Here is a 21254-nt window from a genome sequence, read left to right as displayed (position 1 = left end):
AGCAAAATCACACTGAAACACGATGATGCTGGGTGTAGATGAGCATGTAATTATGTATGTTTACAGATATCATAAGACATGTGCACAACCAAATGGTAGGTGTGGATTCCGCCAGGGAACTGCCAATTTGCGGTGCTAGCAATCATGTTAACCGGAGCTGTTTGATGGTAGAGGAAGGGCGATAATTCAGAGCATAGGTCAAAAAAGCACGAAACCGATGTTATGGATACGAAGTTGGTATCAGCGTGGTACGGAATTTCTTCCTCAGCATCATTGCTATGTGACCAATTTGGTAATTTAGCCGACGATGGAGAATATTTGGAGCGTTTAATTAAACCACAAACCTACGCTGGATTGATGGTGGTCGCAATGGGATGACTTGTACGTGATGACGAAGTTATGTCAGTCGATGAATTCTTGATTAACGGTTTTGTACGATATGCATTGTTTAGATAAGACGTGATTTGTATTTGACTGGAATGTCAGAGACTTTTTGCAATTCAATAAATTGTTGAAAAGAATCTTTAATTAAAACCAAAAAGGACACTGATCTGACTTCTCATTGAAAAGTTTATTCTTCAACCTTTGTTTAAGTATAACTCAAACGACATATTAAAAAAAAATGTCGTCAACTACAAGCTGATTTCGATCCTTAACACTTGCCTGAGAGCCTCTTGACAAGACAGCAATCACGAGCAGACTTTGCGTCGACGCGATGTGAAATAAACGTGATAATTACTCCTATTTGCCTGGTTAATTAAGATGATTTCAATCTTGTTAAGACTCACGACATCAATGGTGAGTTAAAAAAAAGACTCGAGCATCATTGTTTGCTTAAAGGGTCTCCGCGGTTATACTCCACCCAATCTTACTGGCGAGCGTTACACGGCCATACGAATATAGTTGTGCTTCGCTACCAAAATAGAACTTACGACGAGTGAAGCAGTATATTCCTCCCAACACCAGACACATGACGAATGCATATTATTTTAGGTTCACGTTGCATCTGTCTTTCAACACTGAAATCGGTACTGATTTGACGGTATCATGTATTTTTTACGACTTATGTTCAACAGAAAAAGGTAGGAAAGGGGTCCTTTAGTAAAGCAATGCGACCAACACAGACGTAGCGGTATGGTTGGATCTCTACAGTCTGTCATAGGTTCTAAAGATTGGTAATTATTTCGTTCTACATTCACAGCGCTATCAGAGTTATGTCGACAGATGTGTTAAAACGGACCACAAACACGTTAGGCAATGCACCATAGCAAGGGTTGTGTTAGCTAGTGTCTAAGCGGTTTGGCTAAAAAAGACGTCTCTTTTAAACCCAACTTTCGCTTTTTGTTGGCGAGAGCTATCCACGCCAGAGTTATCCATAGAATCGGGCTTTAGAAAAGAGTACAATAAGCATTCAAAAGAAACTGTCAAAACCTGATCAACGGATTTACGGAAGCTTAACAAAACTGACAGATTTGACAAATTTAGACACGATGGTGCCTCAAGCTGACGGAAAGCAACCTGCGTTGAGTGCATTGTTCGTTCGACAACTGACTAGACCATATTACGGCAAGACTGCTACAATGACTCGCGGTATCTGATTTATCATCGACCAGATCGTTGATAGAATCGTGGGTTTTTGATTGAGCATGCCAGATTGTGAAATGTAGATTAGAAAGCGCTGTGTTGTTTGATGATTGATCGAAAAACCTACACCTTTAGGGAGCCGATTAAGTCGTCTACGTAGTTTATTTAATCGATTTAACATAACCTAAAAAACTTTGGGGCCGAAGTAACCATTTTAAGCGTCCAGATTGTTGATCTGTGCAAATGCTTATTGTGACAGTAAAAAGTTTATGTGGTCCGATTGAGTAATCGTGGGGCTTTAAGACCACATTTCAAAATGTTTATGACGGTCTTGAAACCAACGCAAGTGACTGCCGTCTTTCTGGAATTATCATAATGGCTAATGGAGCGTTTGGCCGTAAATTTAGATTCGACCGCTCTGCAAATATAGGGGGAACTTAGAATAAGGTGTGGGAAGCTGTTAAATCTGGCACAGCAGATAAACAGCTGTAAAGATAATCTTGATCCAACGCGTTGCTGCTTGTGCCGGACTGACCGAGCGGTTATGAAAATGTGGTAATGATATAAATTATTTGCGCACGAGTACAAAAAAACACATTAAACATGGCAAAGTCACTGAATGTCTAAATGTTGAATCTTGGGTACATTAACACGCCTTAGCTAATCGACCCTTACCGGCACCGCCTTTCCCGGGACCAAAACAACGAACTTTTGATAAGCACTCACAAAAACACACATTTTATTACATCACCTCTTTTCCTGGTGCCTTGCCGCCGGGTAAAAAGGACGCACTCAAACGTATCGACCATCGCGGTAGCATCCTGATAGCTCGTTCGTTGAAGCTCCCTTCTTCAACTGACGCCAACGTCAAACACCCGCATAGAGTAAGGTGTGTGAGTGGGCTTGGCATACGGTCGTAAAAAGCGACTGAACGAGTAAATTTCAAGCCAAATTGATTTTCAACTTTAAGCAAAGAGGTTAAATACTTAATCTGATTTATGCTCCCAGATAAAATCTTCCAGCTTTTGCGTGCTGCAATGGTGAGGCACGTTGCGCTACCGTGACCGGGTAGCACAATTTGTCGAATCGTACCAGAAGCATGGTGCATTTTGGCTGGTGAGTTTTTTGGGTTCTACCTTTGTTGACCATTCTACTACCGTCTGTTTTTCTCTTTACGTGCCACTCGCTCACCGCAATAAACCCATTGCAGAAGTTAGTGGCAAACGATTGCACTTTAGCGGTTACAAAATGATCCAGTTTTACTGGCGCCTTTACGCGGCTCGCATAGAGATGAAACAAGAATTGGCGTTTATGCTTACCTGAAAGTAAAAAAGAGAAAAAAAGGACACGGTTAATTGACTGATTAATTATTACCAGGTGGATAAGAGTGTGAAAAAGGACAAGATAAAACAATTCAAAGGGTTTCATAGGATCGAATTCAAGTGGATGTGGAAGGTGCTTCGTGATAATTAAGATGCTTTACGAACATTTTAGCCATCGGGCTCGAACCGTTATCTAGGGTCTTGTACCAAGGTAAGACAAGATTACTTGTAAAAGAAGAAGCTTTTCGTTTACTCAACACCTTCAAAGACAGATATGTTTCGTATTAAAGAACAACTTTAACACACTGTACATTAAACAAGGCACATTTACAAAAAGAACTATTCCTTGTATGACTCATGACATCATCTCTACTTCTCAAATCCCATTGACCTTAGACAGTCCTACCATAAATCTTTCACATTTCACTGCATCCACCGTCAAGGCAACACGGCAACAGATTATTTCTCCGTCTTCGGCTTTCCCTTTTCTAGGAAATCAGATTTATCGAGCCATGTCTGTTCAGATCGACGGATCTTGGTTTGGGGATGAAGGAAGGTGTTTGCAAGGGCGTATTTATAAACCGATTAAGGCTTTCGATCGGAAGACAATCACAACACAAACCACACAAGACGCATCTATTTCTACTCAACTCCACTTTAAACAGAGATTTACCATTTTCATTCATTCCGTCCGATGTCTTGTCCTATACTATGGTGATGTGTTCGAGATTTTCTTATGGCCAGAAAACCATTTAAGCATATCGAATTTTTGCTCAGGCACAGCCAATATCTGTGTTGGTGCTTTGGTTTTGTTGTTGGGTTATAACTTCGAAAATTGTAAATCAATCTTGAATTCAACGTCGGAGTACAGATATATTGGAATTTTAGGAGTCCAAACACGAAATTGTTGAGTGCGCTTTCGTGGGAGAGGTTGTTGACTAGGGATATTGGTCAAACTTTTTTAATCATAAATTGTTCAGAAGGGAATTTAATTTGACCAGTACGACATGTGAGCCGGTTTTACCACAGTCGGCAGCGTATCCATTTGGGTTAACGTGTGGCTTGAACTATCCCGGTGATTAATGGGACCTGGGTCAACGTCACCCAAGTCGCCACGTCTACACACTCTCAGATGATGCATCGAATATCAATCGAAGCGGTCAAAATGCATCGTTTCTCTGAGAATGTGGCATCCAGACGCATAAAAAAGGAATCATGATGGTTTATATTGACACATGGCATGGAGAGCTATCGAAGTTGTCGACGGATTTCGCCGAAGCTCGGTCTAAATATCATCATCCGACGTTAATTGTTGCGACGGTCGTAAATCTCGTGTAAAGTCCAATAGGCCAGTGCGTGTGTGCTTGCTTCATGATACAACCGTTGGCGTTTGTGGAGATGCTTTTCCACCCCATATGGTCCGAGAAGTGAAGCGTGATTGTAAGAATTATGAATACCTTTGTTTATACAATGTGCCGTCTTCGCGTAGTACCATAAATTGTATACATCGTTTCAAGCTGACCGAACGTAGACAGTGACCAAATGTGAATACCACCTCCACACACACATCGGGCGAGTTGGCTCGTAAAAAAAAACGAACCGAGGATCGGGGTCGAAACAATACGTCAAATTAATGGTTCCTGACAAGATGATTTGATTATGCAAAATAACAGCAACGCACTGTGGGAGGAAGTTGAAGGGTTCGTGTATGCTGCTGCGAAGGAAAGAACTCTGCCGGTGCTTCATAATTGGAACCATTCTTTACAATAAATTAACTTACGCAGACGGGGGGATCATTAATTTATATAGCAGCACACAGACAGAAGAAGAAGCAAACAACTGAGAAACGAGTGTTTGACATCCGTAAAAACAACCGACGTAGGTTGAAAGCATGGCTTCCAAAACGGAGAAGATTTGTAATAAATGAATGAAAACCTGCTTCGCAAGCACTAACGGAGATAAATTGATGTGCGAGAAACATTTTAATTTGTGCGAAAATTAGCATCTTCTTAGCGGATTGATGAGAGAGATGAGATCTTCTGATTGAATTCTGAATAACACCGACGCTGGAGACAGGCAAGTGGTTTGCATTGGTTTCCTCTCGGTTTTGCTGCAAATGTAAGCAAACATTTTATAAAAATGTGTTCCTTAATTATGCATTTTTGACCACTTTTTTCAGAAATATCCGATTACCAGCAATTCACCCGTAACAAAACAAACAAAGTGTGGTTCAATGATGCTCTGCTTTTTTGCGAAGAATAAAAGCATTTCTCGCCTTGAGCAGTTACGAAATGGTGCTATCAGCGATAAATCTTCAATTTGTGCATCTTTCAGCTCACCCATCATGTCGTGTCTCGGATTACATGTCTGAGGATGATGGCAAGCAATTTTCGTAACACGTTGTCCATTTTTCTCCTTCTGCATCACACATTCTTTTACCATCGGTAGCGAATGGTTTGGATGTAAAGCAAAACAAATAATGCTTCGTATAAATTACTCATTAGTTTTCCTGGACGTATCATGATCCCGAATGGGAGGAGTATGTAATTTTTCTTCATTCCTTTGATTCTTCTTTGAACGTCGAAAACATGCATTTGATGACCGGGGTTCGTTGAGCAACGGATTCCGGTCCTCTGCTTGGAACGAGATTTCAGGTTCATTTCTCATAATTTGATATTTCAATAAATCTCCTCGAGGAAGGCCAAGCATTTGTTTTCAAGGATGTTCTAGCAACGAGCATGGATATATGCCACCGAACGGTGTGCATAACGCTCTTTTGGACCTTTTCCAACGAGTTTTGTGAGAAACAAGCAACGTGAACAACGAAAGGGATAACAGACGACTATGGCGACGAAACCAAGTGAATGCATCTGCCATGTCCGATTTATGATAAAGACGTTAAGGACTTCTCGCTTCGATAGCGTCGCTTTTTTGTGGCGCCTTCCAGCAATACCACCTTCATGGATGAGGGATTGGAGTTGGAGTGTGCAACACCGTCTTACTTTTTCTTAGCAATACCAGTCGGATTCGGAAAGACATAAAGAAGGAGCTGTACGAGAAGAATAAAAAAGCAGTCACATAAGAGGATGGGCAGGCGAACGTCTCGAGACCGTAGCGAAAGATGAGCATTGCTCATCCTCCACGAAAGTTGATGAATAATTTAGAGCGGTGCTCATGTTAAGAACCCGAAAACCCAAAAACCCAACCACACTGGGAATCAAATCGAAAGGGATGATCATTGTTCCTAGTGCCTAGCTTGAGGATGACTTTATAAAATAAAAATATTTATAATTTATGTGCTTGAAAAATTCACTCGATATCGTAAAACTATCCCACCGCTCGACATGGGGGCGCGTGGATGCCAAGAAAACGGTATCCCTCTTGCGTGGACTCTTCTGCAGCAGCCTTCAATGAGGGCGGGCTGCATACTTTTCCAAGAACCATTAGTGGCAGACATTTTTTGTTGTTTCATTCGCTTCATTTCGATCTTTTTTCTACAATCAAAATTGGATCATCGCTTCGGGGGCGGTATTGGGACGAATTTTTAAGAAAACAATCCCTGTCGACATTCCGGGTTTGCGCTTCCAAACACAAAAAAAAAGAAACAGATTCAACGGTTGTGCAATCTCACAGCTGCATACACTCCAGCGAACAACAAAAATCTTTCTCTGCATTGCTGTTTTGATCGTTATTGTCAACATTTTCTCTCTACTTCCGGGTGGGCATCCCGTGGGGCAAATTCGATTTCGTTTGTGAGCAAACTGAAGGATGAGATACTACTGGCGGATGTCGCCTTCAAATTTAGTTTTTTTGTTCAGTATCGAATTTATTTATTTTCCGTGTGCATTCTTCGTGATGCATCGGTCACAAGTGCAGCCTTTGTCGTTACTGAGTACTCCGTCTTCTTCCAGGAAAGGGAAAAGTTTTTCTTTTTCCAGTTCATTTTCCATCGATAATATATTTGTTGAATGACAATAAATATTTTGGTTCCGTTGCTAAAGGCAAGCAGACCGCGATCACATATCATTAGATTCATTGAATCGTTGAGTGAAACACAAATCAAGGATTGAATTTATGTTTTATAAAAGCTATAATAGAATATACTTGATAAAAGAGCTTATTTGCTTGAGAAGAATATGATAGTGTACTGATACGACAACAAATTTAATACTTTCAATTTCAAGCGCACACTAATGGAAAAAGCAATGATAGAAAATAATTCATGTGGTTGTACAGCATCTCTATAAATAGTGAACTGTCGGAGATTGTGTTCTCAAATCTATTCATAGGTCCATTCATTAGCGAAGGCGTTTAAGATTAGCTGGCAAGCAACACCTACTGCGCCTGAATGATGTGTTGGGCGTCTCCAAATGAAATCAATCTCCACCGGTCGCGCCGTCGAATGTTATTCTCCTGATGGCTCATACAGACTCATCGGTGATGCGGTGTAATGTTTATGTTTGTATTACCGAATCGTAATTGCTACGTAAACAAGGAATCACTTACTTAGCCCCCCTATCCCCATATCATGTGGGGAAGTAGTATTTCCCATACCGTTGATGCAGAGTAGAAGATTGAGTTCTTTACCCATTATCACATCACTGGTATGATATCTTCAGTTCTTGTTCCATACGCTAGCGAAGAGCAATTTTGTTTACATGCATACCATGCACTAATAGTCTTCCACACCGGGTGGTTGACGAGGTTCGGATCTTCGGAGGTTCGGTAGTCAATTAACTTCTATCAAAACAACGACGTATTATGTCTGTTTCTTGAAACTGTCTGTTTACGATGTCTCAAAGAAAGAGCACAACGTTCCGAGCTGGCCGCAAAGAACCCCGTCGACGGGAATAACAAGACAAAGATAATATCGGATTTAGATAAGCATCCAAGTAAGTATAGAAAGTTCTGTAATACGACTTGTCTTTAAAACAAACATCTTTGAATGTGTTTTGAAGGTTTGAGGTAAGTATTAACCGAAGTGCTTTTACTATTCCCAGTTTAAATTAGCGAAGAAAATCCCCTTTATAAGAACAGTATTCTACGTACTCAAGACTTAGCCAACAATCATTCACATTTACTTCTTCCGTCGGTCGCTACTAAAGAATCTGGCCGAGAAAATCTCTGATGGTTCGTCATAAATTCCAGACGTTCCGAAAATACTTTTCTCCAAACCGGGATAATCTTTGCCAGAGTGCTTTGCTGCCGCACTGGTTCTCATTAATTTTCTCTCACTTCTTTCGGTTCTAGTGTGCGGAAAGAATGGAAAGAGAGAAAAAAAAAACACATCGAAGGTGGAAAATATTTATCGCATTCGTTAGAATCTTCGTACTTCATGGACCTTTTGCTTGGCTCGGATCAATTACAACACAAACCGTAATGCGAAGAAACGATGAGAAGTTTTCACTGTAAGCGAAACGAAAGCTGCTCTAGTGCAATGAAAAGTGGAAAAACTTTATGCAGTTTGATGAAGTGTAGAAGGCGATGAATTTATTTTATATTTTTCTTTGCCAAGAAATGGTAAACATTCGATTTTATCGTTAAACCATCGACTGGAAATGATGATGCGTCAAATAGTAAGCTTAAGGATAGTTGCCAACGAAAGATTCATGTATAGTAGATGTTTCCTTATAGTATAAGGGTATGATTTACTTTTGTTTTCAGATATTTCGCTTCTCATAGGATTCGCTTTGGCTAGGATGGGTGTAGATATGGAATGTAACTTTATTCAATCATACAGTTATTCAGGTGTATTTTTTCACTTTGAGTGCATGAGGTCGGTGAAAGTTAAGCAAAAAGGCTCTCTCTCTCACAGTTCTCTACCGCTCATAGCTTTAAAAGTACAACACTCATAGAATGAGTACCGATCATGATGTAGAATTGAACACTGAAGATTCACGTTCTGCAATGACGCTGAACAGTTAAACTAGTTTTGTACATATTTTTTTATTTAACTTCAACGGTTCTAGATCTTACGTGTCAATTTGATTCAACTCAGCCAATATATGTGGCGTCTTGACTTTGATATTAATTTAACTCGTGCATCATTTTCTTGCTTTAACCTATAAGGATACGAACCGACTAGAACCCAACCATTCAACACTACGGCACATTTACTTTTTACTTCTGCAGGCATTCGTATACGATGTGTCCGTTCCAGCTTTTGTTCCAAAGCCCAACTATGTTCAATTTCAATCACCATCACTTTTCTCGTCTTAGTGGAGCCGTTGGAGTATGAGACATCCTTCACACTGGAGTCGGTCGGGAACGGAACGTGAAATATTGTTATGGGACCTCAAACGCCTGGCACGAAAAACGTGCCAATGGAGTGAGTTTTTCTTATTTTCCCCTACCAACAGTTTTCCATAAGACCATCGTCGCCAGCGTAAAGTGTTTGCATATGTGCGGTGGCCGTGGTTTTGCCTCCATTGTGGTTTTGTCTTCATGTATGTAAAACCTTCCCCTTCGTTTCGTACTTCTTTTCCTAACGCCACACATCTTGGCGAAGTTTTAGAACGAATGTTTCTTTCATTTCTCGTTCTGAAGGTTTTCCTGCACTATTAATGTACACGCTTGTGAGTAGTAAATTGAAAATAATGGTAAGAAATAACGTAGGATTTGTTTGAGGTTATTCACATGAAAGAGGGAAAAATTCAATAAGCACGTGAGCATTGAGGGCAAATGTGATAAAACCGTGCTTCCGTGTGGAGACAGAACAAACAGGCATGAAAGCAGAACATAAGCCATTTCTCGTAGAGTTTTATTTACCTGATTTTGTACTATATTTGGTTGCGGATTTGTTCAGCTAACGAGCAAATTGAAATGACCTGCCCGTAATGGATTTTAAATCCATGCAACCCATCAAAAATGAATCCTAAATTTATTGCAACCCGTGACAATTCATTATTATTTATGTCATATTGTTTTACCATTCCATAGTAGGTGGTACTATATTTAATTACAGGTAATCATTGTCCATCACTTTTACACAATCGATATCACCAGCGATTGTTTTATTTAATTTGACAAATTTATCAAGCACCACTCGTATGAATTGGCATGTGGAGTGCACAAATGGAAAACCAATTTTCCAGACGATGAAAAGTCATGAAGGACCGATGTCCATAACCAAACAGCAATAACCAAATGTGAAAACATTTCATGTTCTCTACCCATTTTCGATACTCGCTGGCTGTGAACGCATTGCAATCGTGTGAATATTTATTGACAAAAGATTAAAATAAAATCCAATAATTTAACTTAATTAACGTCAGTTCCACGCATTTTACCGTGTACGCTCTACAAATTATCTGCGCCTTTATCCTCCCTCTAGCTGTGATTGGATTTTTATTTGGGTATGCACTTACTATCACTTTGGCACATCCGGATGTGGGAAAGCCACTGTGAGATAATTTATCTGTCGCCTGCGTAGTCATCGATTATTCATTATGCACTCATGAGACAGGAGGAATAAAAATCCAAATTGTCATCACAGTCATGACCGGATGGTACTACAGTGGAATAAGAGTACTGATTGATTTTGTCTTCTTGCGTGAAACAAAGTTGCAGGACAATCAGTGCAGTTGAGTGTTTCAGTGTATTATCAAGCACTTTCGATGAGCAGTGTAATGTTCGAGTGGTTTTGACACTGATTGAATGTTGCACAACGATTGATTTCATTAACATCATGAGAAGTGGGACTATTTTCGACCTAGTTCTGCATGCATGATTTTGAGTTTCAAGATCAATGTGAATATACTATTTTTTCGAGGAAAGCATATCTCAAGAGCAAAATATTTGTAATACGTTACAAACATAACTTTATTCTTGTTTTGAACATTTGACGTGTTTGATTACAAAAAAAAAAACCTACAAAAAAAGATTATGCATCTAAAAGATTATAGCTAACAATAAACACTTTTCAAACCTGTTTATTAAGCTTTTCAATGCATCGTACCATTTGAAGTATTCAACAGCTTCTTGAAATTGAAGACCACCGACATTAGCACCTATTGTTTTCGTTCTTTCAAGAACACGATTGAACCGTACAATGATCCTATGTTTAATCGACGTGCTCAGTCTGTTAATGGATTTGAAGTGGTTTTGGATTATTTGCACCTTTAGATATTGTCAATTTATAAAATGCAGACCCGGATTAAATAACATGGGCTAAAATAGGGTTCAACTAGCAACTACTTCATGTTTCACGTTATTGCTGTATTACAACATACAATTACATTTTAAACCTTGGCACGGTTCAGCTTTTACAACCTTTTTGAACCTCAAATGTGAACATTCTGAAGTACATGCTGGTGCAACAATTTTCCCTTCATATACTTTTTGAAAACACGTTTACTCGTCACACATTCTGGTTTAACAACTGTCTTGAATAGAAATACCACAGCAAACTCCATGGCGCCGTCCATTACTTCCCCACCATTAAATACATGACTCATCCGGCAGACAAAAGGATCATCAATGTTCATCCTTGTGATCCTGCTCGTTTCGTTTAGACGGGAAGCACTCAGACGCTTTTATGACTCAAGGTGCGGAAGGTGAAAAGAAACGTCTGCAAGAAGTGAGAGGTTTATTGAATCAGGACAACCGTTCAATATAACGACGCCATTTGGAGTGAATGAATTTGTTTCGTAGGATAATGGAAACATACAGTATCGGACAGAAAGATAGGGCATTGGGTTTTTAACGCACCGTGCACCCGTTGGGCCAAGTTTATGTGTGGTTTGTATGTGTTTGTGTGTGTGTGTGTGTGTGTGTGTATGTGTGTGTATGTGTGTGTGTATGTGTGTGTGCATGTGTGTGTGTGTGTGGATGTATGTTTGAATGTGTATTGATGCGTGTGTTTGTTTCACAAGTAGGTCGTTTCGGATAGATTTGTAAGTAGCTTTTTTGTGTTTTGGGTTAGGTTTTTGGTGTGATAAGCAGGACCACCGCCCTCACGATCAGTGTGTTTTCGATATATTAACAATGTTACGGTCTTCTTTCGCCGTGGTCTTCTGAGGACGACCGGTTGACTTGCGCGTTTCGGTTGTCCAAGCGCGTTTCAGTTGTCTAAGCACGTTTCGGTTGTCCGAAGCGCGTTTGCCACAAAAGTGCGCGATCGTTCCATTACGAACTCGATCCTTTTGCGCTTAATGCCAGCAGCAGCCATTCGCTTTTACATATGGCGCTGATAATCGGTACAACGTTTACCTCGACCCATTGTTACTAACATTGCTTGCTTGGACCGTCAAGAACGCGCTGGTTAAAAACTTGGACACGGCTGATCCCGTGCTCTGCCTGCGTTCTACTTCTATACGCGATGAATTACATCGTTGTCGAGCAGCGAAAACATCGCATGGATAAAAACTATCAACGAGTACGCGAGTAAGCGTCTTCCCTTCAAAATCGAGAACAGAATACTGCCGCGCTCATGAAACAAAACGCCCATTGAAAAGAACAACTGCGCGCCAGCTCAATGCACGCACAAAGTTTACCATTCGCACACAACGTGCAACGCAGAGATGCACGAAGGCCTTTCAATGGCGTGCACTGGAGAAACACCTGTGAGAGAATGCCGAGTTCATTGCTATTGTGCGTGTGTCCATTTCGCACCGGTGTCGCATTCACATTCATGAAACAGCACACCTGCGTTTTCGTCCGAGGAACAAGGGCTGCTGTCGATGCAAACTTTAGTTTTTATCCAAGTGTAAACGCACAATGTTTCACATGATAACACACATAATAAGAATAATTTCAACGCAATATGACATCATGGCAAGCTATGTTTTTCAGACACAAACCCGCGCACTTGCAAATACACATTAAAAAGCACACTCACTTTCTACTACTACACACACACACATGCACACACACACACACACACACAAACACACACACACACACACACACACACACACACACACACACACACACACACACACACACACACACACACACACACACTCACACACATACACACACACACACTCACACACATACACACACACAAACACGAGTAACGTGGCAAAACAAGTGCACGGTGCATTGAAAAAAAAGGGTCCTATCTTAATGTCCGATACTGTATCTACCACGTATGTATCGGCTTTACAGTCCTATAGCTCTGATGCTTGAATAGAAGAAAACACATCCAAAAGGTTGTTTGTTGCTTCAAGAGGGTTACACTTTTTTTGTGACAAATTGTTCATCAGAATGCAACTTTGGAGCGGCATTGGAGCCCTCTACCGAAAGAATGTTATTTTTATTAGAAACGACTGTTGTTGTTGTAATTTCAGAAGACTGCGGACACACAAACTGGACTGTTGGTCCAATCAGTCAGAATGCAGACATTATAAAGCCAGCACTGTTTATGATATATCCCGTCGTTTTTTGGTGCCTTACGAGATTCGCAGCTAGAGAGCTACGGATGGTTAACCTGTGCCGAGAACTTGAAGCTTTGTTACGGCCACCAGGGGAGTCGTAACTTTTTATTAAGCTCCTGTTTGTTGCTGCTGGCTGTAACGAATACGTATTACTCCATCTTACTTTTACGGTGAGCATGGTGTCTAAGCACATGTATGATCCACCGAGCAACCAAGCAGTCTTTAAATTAATGCGGATCCGTATCATCGCCTATACGTGTCAGCGTGGTTTGTTATGGACAAGATGGGAAACAATATTACAGCTGAAAATGGACCCTTCTTTTTGTTGCATTAACGTGAATGGTACGCTCAATTTGCGATAGTTTGTTCTGTGTGGGAGCTCTAAACCTTCCGGCCGGTCGCTAATTGAACCTTTTTCGCCAGTTGGTTGTCTCGGTGTGGTAATAAATTTCAATTTTCTTTATCCCCTTGCTGTTCTCTATGCTGGAATTCTGCTTCAGCTTTGCCCAAAACCCGACTCCTTATAAACAAGTCATTCTCGCGAGCTTGTCGGTGAAATGGAACACAGATAATATGTACCTTGTTTATTACCTTTTCGTCCCAGAATGGTCCCGACGGTCGTCGATAGTGTCATCGAGGTTGGATCTAATAAATTACAGCACATCTTCGATGCAGAGTTTGCTTTAGCTTCTTGATCTTAAACGTCTTTACTGTCTGGAGAAGACTGCGAAATATTCCAACAACGAGCAATAACTTTCGCGTTTTGCGTTGGCAGTGGAAAACGAATATCTATTTGCTAAACGTTATTTATATATAAGCAATAGATTATTTAATATTTTTATGATAATTTTTGTTCTATTGCGGAAAAGGCCTGTGCCCTAAACCACTTGTGGTCCGTGGCGTTAACAAACGTGGTTGTCGACAGAATTTTTTAAAGACAAACTTATAATAATACATATCTAAATTTAAACCGTCAAAATTAAATTTTAATAGGCATGTCTAGAAGAAGACTTAAACATATTTGATCAAAAAGCTATCAAAAAAGTATACAAACTATGAGTTTTTTTCTATATGTGGGCCACTGCGAATGTATTTACAAAGCTCGTAAAAAAGGTTCGAGAGCACTGCTCTAAACAATCCAAACGTTCCAAATAGAATCTGTCAGCTTTTCTATATTTTCTTACAGAGAAAGATTATCTTACCTAATCTGACAAACAACAACTCAATTTGTGGTCAATGAAAACAAGATTAAGAAAAAAAAAATGAATGATATAAAGTCATCATGTGTTTTTTGGGAGGACAACTTTAACGGTTGTAGAGAAAATAAACAAAAAGCAGGTTTTGACGAAAATGGTAACCTGAAAGGAATGTTGAACGAGATTCGCGAAATGTATCGCAATCAAAAAAAAAAAAAAAAAAAAAAACAATCAGCATCCCAAAATAAAAACGGTATACCGCGTAAACACCGCCAGACCATGATTAATTACACTTTTATGAAATTTTGACATCATTACATGATTTATGAATCGGGCTTTATGCGTCGTTTTGGTGGTCCACAGTACCGTTGCGTCCTGTCCATTAGAGAAAGGTTCGAGAAAGGTTATTCTCGGGAGCATTTGGGCGTCTGCTCTGTCCATTCGTTGCCAATTTGCTTCTGCTCAACAGCTCAACTGCAGTGCAACAACTCTTCACGCTTTCAGTCGGTTTTTTATGTGCTATAGATTGGTTTAAGTTGATTCCCGAGGGACATTTCGCCTGGCCCGAGCATCACAAGGGGAAAGTTTTTGGCTAACCGAAACAGATTTCTCATAATTCCACCAAGCATCCCATCTCAATCCAATGCAGTGGATTATACGTAACTGGAAGAGATGATTTTTCATCCAAAGCCACTCAAAACCAATCTCTGTGTTCTGCCCGAAGGCAGAGTTTATCAAATTATACAACTCCTTACAACTCCATCGTTTTTCATCTGGTTTGAAGGTAATAAACAAAGGAAAGATATAAATGATTGTTGGTCGATTACGATGAAAAAAAAAATCGATTACTGCTTAAGCTATGGCTTATTCCCTTTAACGAAATGTGGTGCAATTTGTCCATGAATTTTGTGTGATCAATATATCTGACACAAAATTGTCAGCCTGTGCAATCTTTAATTCATGAGAGCAGTTGGATAAAAAATATATACCTTGAGAGCGAAATCAAACAGGAAAGAAATTGATCATGAAAGTAATGGCAAATATAGGACTGATGCAATATAAATATGATATAACGAAAGGGGAACACAATTCAAAGGCCAAAAACGCAAAAATGAAACAAACTAGCTTCAAACGATAAACCTGCATTTACCCTGCGGAGTGCATTTATTTTTGGTAAATGTGGGTATGTGGGTGTGAACATATCGCAAAGAACAACATCGAAATCGTGGCAATGGTTCGGTGCACAATAACGATGCACATGATTCAGAAACAGGATGCAAGAGTTCGCGGAGGTTTGGTACGGAAGTTGATCGGTTTGGTTTTTCGATTTCCACAGCCCCAACATCGGTGGTGGAATTGGTGTTAATTTATGCAAACCGTAAACCACACATGGTGGTGCAACCGTTGAACATGTACAGCATTGAAACATTTGGGTGAAGTGTTGTTCTACATTTGAAAATTGTGAGTGGAGTAATCATGCTCATGGCGTGTTTAAGTATTATTCACTCAAAAACAGCTAAAAACAAAAACATTCAATCATGTAAATTTGATAGCTTGTGTGTTTTAAATAGGTTAAAAGCGTAGTTTCCAGGGAATAACCTCTTGCTTTAATGATAAATAGTTGTCTCGGCGATTCATGTCTGTTCAGTTCGAAAGTTCATTAGCCTCGTGCGATTTAAGAATATAGCCTATCACTAAGATTCACCAAACGAACCACTGTTAGGAGTCTGATGTTCCAGATTACCTACACGATTTCCGTTAAAGCACAACACCAGATCTGCTATTCAATTGGCAATGAAAAGTGAAGCAAATTATACATCTTTCGATGTCGATTCATCCGATGGCACACTACAGAATGACCAGCGAAAACTTGAGCATCGTGTATCTCCAGTCAAATTGTGAGGGCTCCAAGAGCAAACGATATTCTGGAACGTAACGCCAGTAGGACCGCCCTATTACGCTGTTGGAGCTTTCCGCTGTGAGGAAGTGGACAGTTATCCACTGCGCTGAACCATAGCAAACGCGCGAACATTGTGCCATTAGTCGAGTCAAGGGTGTTCTACTTCATCTACTCCGGAGGTCTGCACGTTGGCGATCTCCCGTGGGTCGCAATAATTTTGTGTGTGTTATTTTTTTAATTTGATTTCGTTTTGCAGTCGATATCGTGCATGTGCCAATGTTTGTGAACTAGGTACGAAAGGAAGGACGGAAAAGGGGAACGATTTCCTTTCGTAACGTTGCTACATGTTGGTTGAGTTTTGTTGTTTTAGTTGTTTTGCTGCTCTCATGTGATTTGATCGTGCCATTTGAACACGTTTACAGCGTGGAATAAATAGCTTCTTCGATGTTTTATTTTCCTCTTCGATTCGGTGATCATTGTGTTGTGATCTTCGAATATCTTTCTAGTCTTGGGATTTGTTTTTGTGCACACCCTTACCATCTGATATTCGAACATCGGCAGTGCATGTTGTTGTTGTTCCACAGGAGTACGATATCGTTGCTATCTTTTGCTTCTTCATTTTGACTTGCAAGCTTCTTTCGTGCATTCTTTGGCATGGGGCAGCTCTAGAGAACCTTTTCTCTTCACTCAACAGCAAAATAGCGTATTAATGAAATAAGATTAATTGTTGGTACATTAACTCACATATAGCATTATTCCGTATTATTTTGACAATTAAATTTTGATAGCTTGATATTTTTAAAATTTGATCTTTTAAAGTGAAATAAATCATCTAAAATATAATTTTTAGATATAAGAAAGAAATGATATTAGTAATACAATGAAATGTTGTGTCTCAAGAGAACCGCTATTTTCCCAAAACAATCAGAATAGTCTACAAACTATAAAAGGTTTGCTAACGACTGTGACGATTAACTTTTTCCAATTCATCAACTTTTTATACAATAAATCAAACTACAAAGAGCCAGTAAATTTAGTTCATCATTTTGCTTTTAATACAAATCACATAAACATCAGCTACGAGGTTTATTTTTTTCATGAAAATAAGATTCATGGAAGCAAATTTGTAACACTCATTTCTAACAAATGGTTGTCTCCGAGCACCCGTCTGCATGATAACAGTCCATGTGACGCTGACGACGAGACTTAAAAATTGCTACAGCATTAATTAAGCACATCCCCATGGCAGAAAGATGATTCTACGGAAGGTAAGAGGAAGCGAAGATCGAGAAATCTCACCAAACATACCTTATATGGTGTTGCATTTCGTGTTTAATTCAGACTGGTTTTGCCAAAGCTTGCAAGAAACGACAGTTGATGTTGGTAACGAATTCCAGTAGCATTTTGTGTCTACGTTTCAGGTCATATAAGTTGTTTACAACTTAACAACAAATTAAACCCCGTTGCCATCGGTAGAATAATTAAAAAAAAAAACACAAAGGTCTTCGAATCCATTCCCAAAAAAATCACAAAAAATATACAAATTCAATGACATTTCATGGATTTAAACCAACAGCATTTCATACACATTTATTTCATAAAGTGAGGCAAATGATTCTTCATGTAGTTGACAAATTTTTTGTTTAACAAGCACGAGTAAAGACTTTTGACGAATACAAAAACATTTAAAATAAACAAAAATAAAGCCAGTAGAAATTCTCTGATAAGTCAACACACAACAACAGTTTGCATCGAAATTTGCCTCTCGAGACCCTTAGCCGACTTTGTTGGACGGTTTGTAGGTTAAGTGGCCTCATTACTTTAACGACTCAATTATATTGTTTCGGGGGAAAATATCAACATCATCATCAGCAGCACTTTGAAGAATGCTCATCGGAAATGGAAATCTTCTACAAAGCAATCCGTTGGCGTGTGTCAGCCTTCAGGAATTTTTCACTGCGCTTTGTGAAGCACTCTACCAGTAGATGTATATTTTTAATCTGGATATGTTTTGTGTAGTCTGAAACAGACGATGAGCAAGGGAAGCTCACTTACGCTAAATATACACACGTTATACCACTTGAGCTCAAGTGAGTAATATCCTGCCACCCGTGATGGAGTGTAAAGGAAGGCTAATCGCGTGCACTCGTTGCTTGTTGATAGGGTTTTGCCTAGTGGTACCGCAAAAGGTTAAGAAAGGATAATTGAATTAACCTGTGGAATAAATATACCCTAGTAGGTAAGCTAATTTAACCTGTTGGACATGAATAACGTTCTTCACAAACATGTGACAGCAAGAGATGTTGACCGTCTTTTTTACGTGCGCTCCACAATAACTGCAATTATAATATGTGAAATCTGGTCATTCCAAATCCTTTTACTCAAAAAGAAAAAGAAAACAAACCCTTACAATCTATTTCAACACAGAATCGTTTCATCCTGTCGAATAAGGAATGCTTTTCCACAGACTGAGCAGTTGACCTAAAAAAATGAGCAGAAATTAAGCACCAATTTTGACAGCTAATGGGCAACCATTTATCCACCGTGACTGGCTCTCGATCAATTCCGTTGACCACTCGATGAACACCGACGGAGGCTGCCGTAGAAATGTTCCGCCGTGGGGCAACATAATGATGATTAGTTTTAACGCTTTAAAGCTTATCCGCTGATCCGGTGGATAAATGGCAGCAGTTCGCTACGCATCCGGTAAACGCAGAGAGCGGATGGGGGTGTATTTCAATTTCATGATTAGCTCCGGTTGTTTCGTGTATCCATTTTTTTCCTTCGCGCCCTCTGACCCTCGTGACTGTAAATCGATGAAAATCACACCGTACACCAGTAAAGTAGGTTGAAACACGGTGGGAAACATGTGCATGTGTTTTGATTTCCTTCGGCAGCTTCTTCGATTCTGAAGGTGCTTTCGTGGCTCACTCATTTCGGCTGTGTGTCCACAATCCACGACGATTTACCCCGAAGAAGATGATGATTGATGGCTAATAATTTCTCGCACGGCAAGGAAAAACCGTACATAGCCGCGAATAAGACGGATGGGAATGTTTTCGTCGGCATGGTAGATTTACGAAATCGAATTTAACATAGGCTACCTAAACCGGTTGGACAGAAAACTTCTAGCCTTCGAGCTACTGCCACCGTCAAGCGTTTGTTGGAAGCTACATAGTGTTGGTAGAAAAATTATTATGGTGATTTATGCAAACGAAACCACAAACACAACGCGCGATGAGCTGCTGGCAATAAACGCCGCAAAATCGTTTCTTCGCCAACTTTTCGCTCTCGGCAGGAGCGGATCTCCTACCCAGCAAGAAAGAGATGGTCCCAGATTCGCGAACGATGATGCCCAACGAGAGCAAGATTAATTGAATGCTATAAAATATTCATACACGACATTTAAATTAACCTGTTGACTCTGGCGGACACTTTGCGTTGGCTAGGGGCTTTTGCACTGTCGTAAGCATTGAGATTCTTCGAGTGTCATTCCCATGCCCCGTTGTTTGAGAGAAACTGTTTCCGCCGGCAACCGCGCGTTGTGTTGTTTTGAGTTTTGAGAATACGATCGCAATATGATTCGCGGCTTAAATGCTGCCGACGTCTAAAGTGTGACCAAGTGGCGAACAGATTTCATCACGATCATGACGTCGCTATTGAGAATGCTGACGACGGTGGTGATGATGATGATGATGATGATGCTGCTGCGCTGAGCAATGAGGTAGAAATGTTAAGTGCAGATTGCGTGCATAGCGTTGGAAAGCACATTTAACGGTCGGACACCAGCTTGACATCAGAACGCCTACTTTCGCAAATGCAGAGTAACGCAGTGACGGACGAGGTCGGTTGCACGACGTTCATGGCGGTGGTCGACAGCGATGAAGGTCAGGATTGTACAGCTCGCTTGGTAGAGTGGAGGATAGAAGAGCGGAAAATTAATTAACCATCTCCAACGGTCCATCGAGCTCGGGACAGCAGGCGTGCGATTTTCAACACCTCTGATACACACCCTAAAACACTGCATGATGGTAGTAAATTTAATCGTAGCTTATCAAACTTTATGTTTGATAATATTGCCCATGGAGTGGGGAGGCCGGAACACACTGGACAGTTTATGCCCCATCACCGACAAGAAGCGTCCCCGCCCACTTTACGCTTTTAATTGTTTCGCGTAATTGTAATTTATTGCATCGAATGTAATGCATCATGCTGTTCGCCTGCAGTCGCTGACCGGTTATGTTGAAATTGATTTCGCTGCACGCCCCCGGACGGAATGTTCCTTCTAGGCGACGGTTTGAGCCGACAGCGCGAAAGGTGTGCGTGAAAAGTATTAATCATGTTAGAATAAATCATACCAGCTCTCAACTATAGAAATAAGAAAGCACATCGCATGTAATAGATAGTAAGCTAATATCTCATAGTCAATTATCTAAGAAGATTCATTTTAAAAAGTAAAGTAGTTAAAGATTTACGTTACACAATATTATGCTGATAGCACCCGAGCAAAATTTTACAATTTTCAGAAGGACTTGCAATTGACCTCTCCCATGAAATTATAACTGATTTCGTTAATATCCTCAGGGCTATAGTTTATGTTAGAATAAAAAAAGGAAAATTCCCATTTTGAGCACACAGTGATCATTACACAAAATAAGACATATCGTATTCATCCAATGAATACAATGTAGCATAGATGCAAGCACATTAGATAAACATAGTCACTCAAAACCTCTTCAAGAGAAAACTGCTCAATTTCCTATACATTATTCATTCTTCATCGCACTCCCATCACAATAGGTCGCGGATGGTAATAATAGTAATAACAATCACTATTGCACCGGTACGATGATAAAAAAAATAATAACGGCAA

At 40.1% G+C, this 21254-nt stretch overlaps 2 protein-coding genes across 8 annotated transcripts in view; both read right to left on the bottom strand.

Annotated features, from left to right (window-relative positions):
* The window catches only part of LOC1273160 (fasciclin-2), a 172115-nt gene extending 159314 nt beyond the window's left edge, over positions 1 to 12801 (bottom strand). The window contains exon 1 of the mRNA XM_061647140.1: positions 12788 to 12801. The gene's annotated coding sequence lies outside the window, so the exon portion shown is untranslated. The remainder of the gene's footprint in view (positions 1 to 12787) is intronic.
* The window catches only part of LOC1273169 (protein slit), a 105002-nt gene that overhangs the window by 21487 nt on the left and 62261 nt on the right, over positions 1 to 21254 (bottom strand). The gene's annotated exons all lie outside the window — the stretch shown is intronic.

This window comes from Anopheles gambiae, chromosome 2, assembly GCF_943734735.2.
Source record: "Anopheles gambiae chromosome 2, idAnoGambNW_F1_1, whole genome shotgun sequence".
NCBI classification, from domain to species: domain Eukaryota; kingdom Metazoa; phylum Arthropoda; class Insecta; order Diptera; family Culicidae; genus Anopheles; species Anopheles gambiae.
Note: the sequence above shows the minus strand (reverse complement) of the source record. Positions and strands in the feature narration are given on the sequence as shown.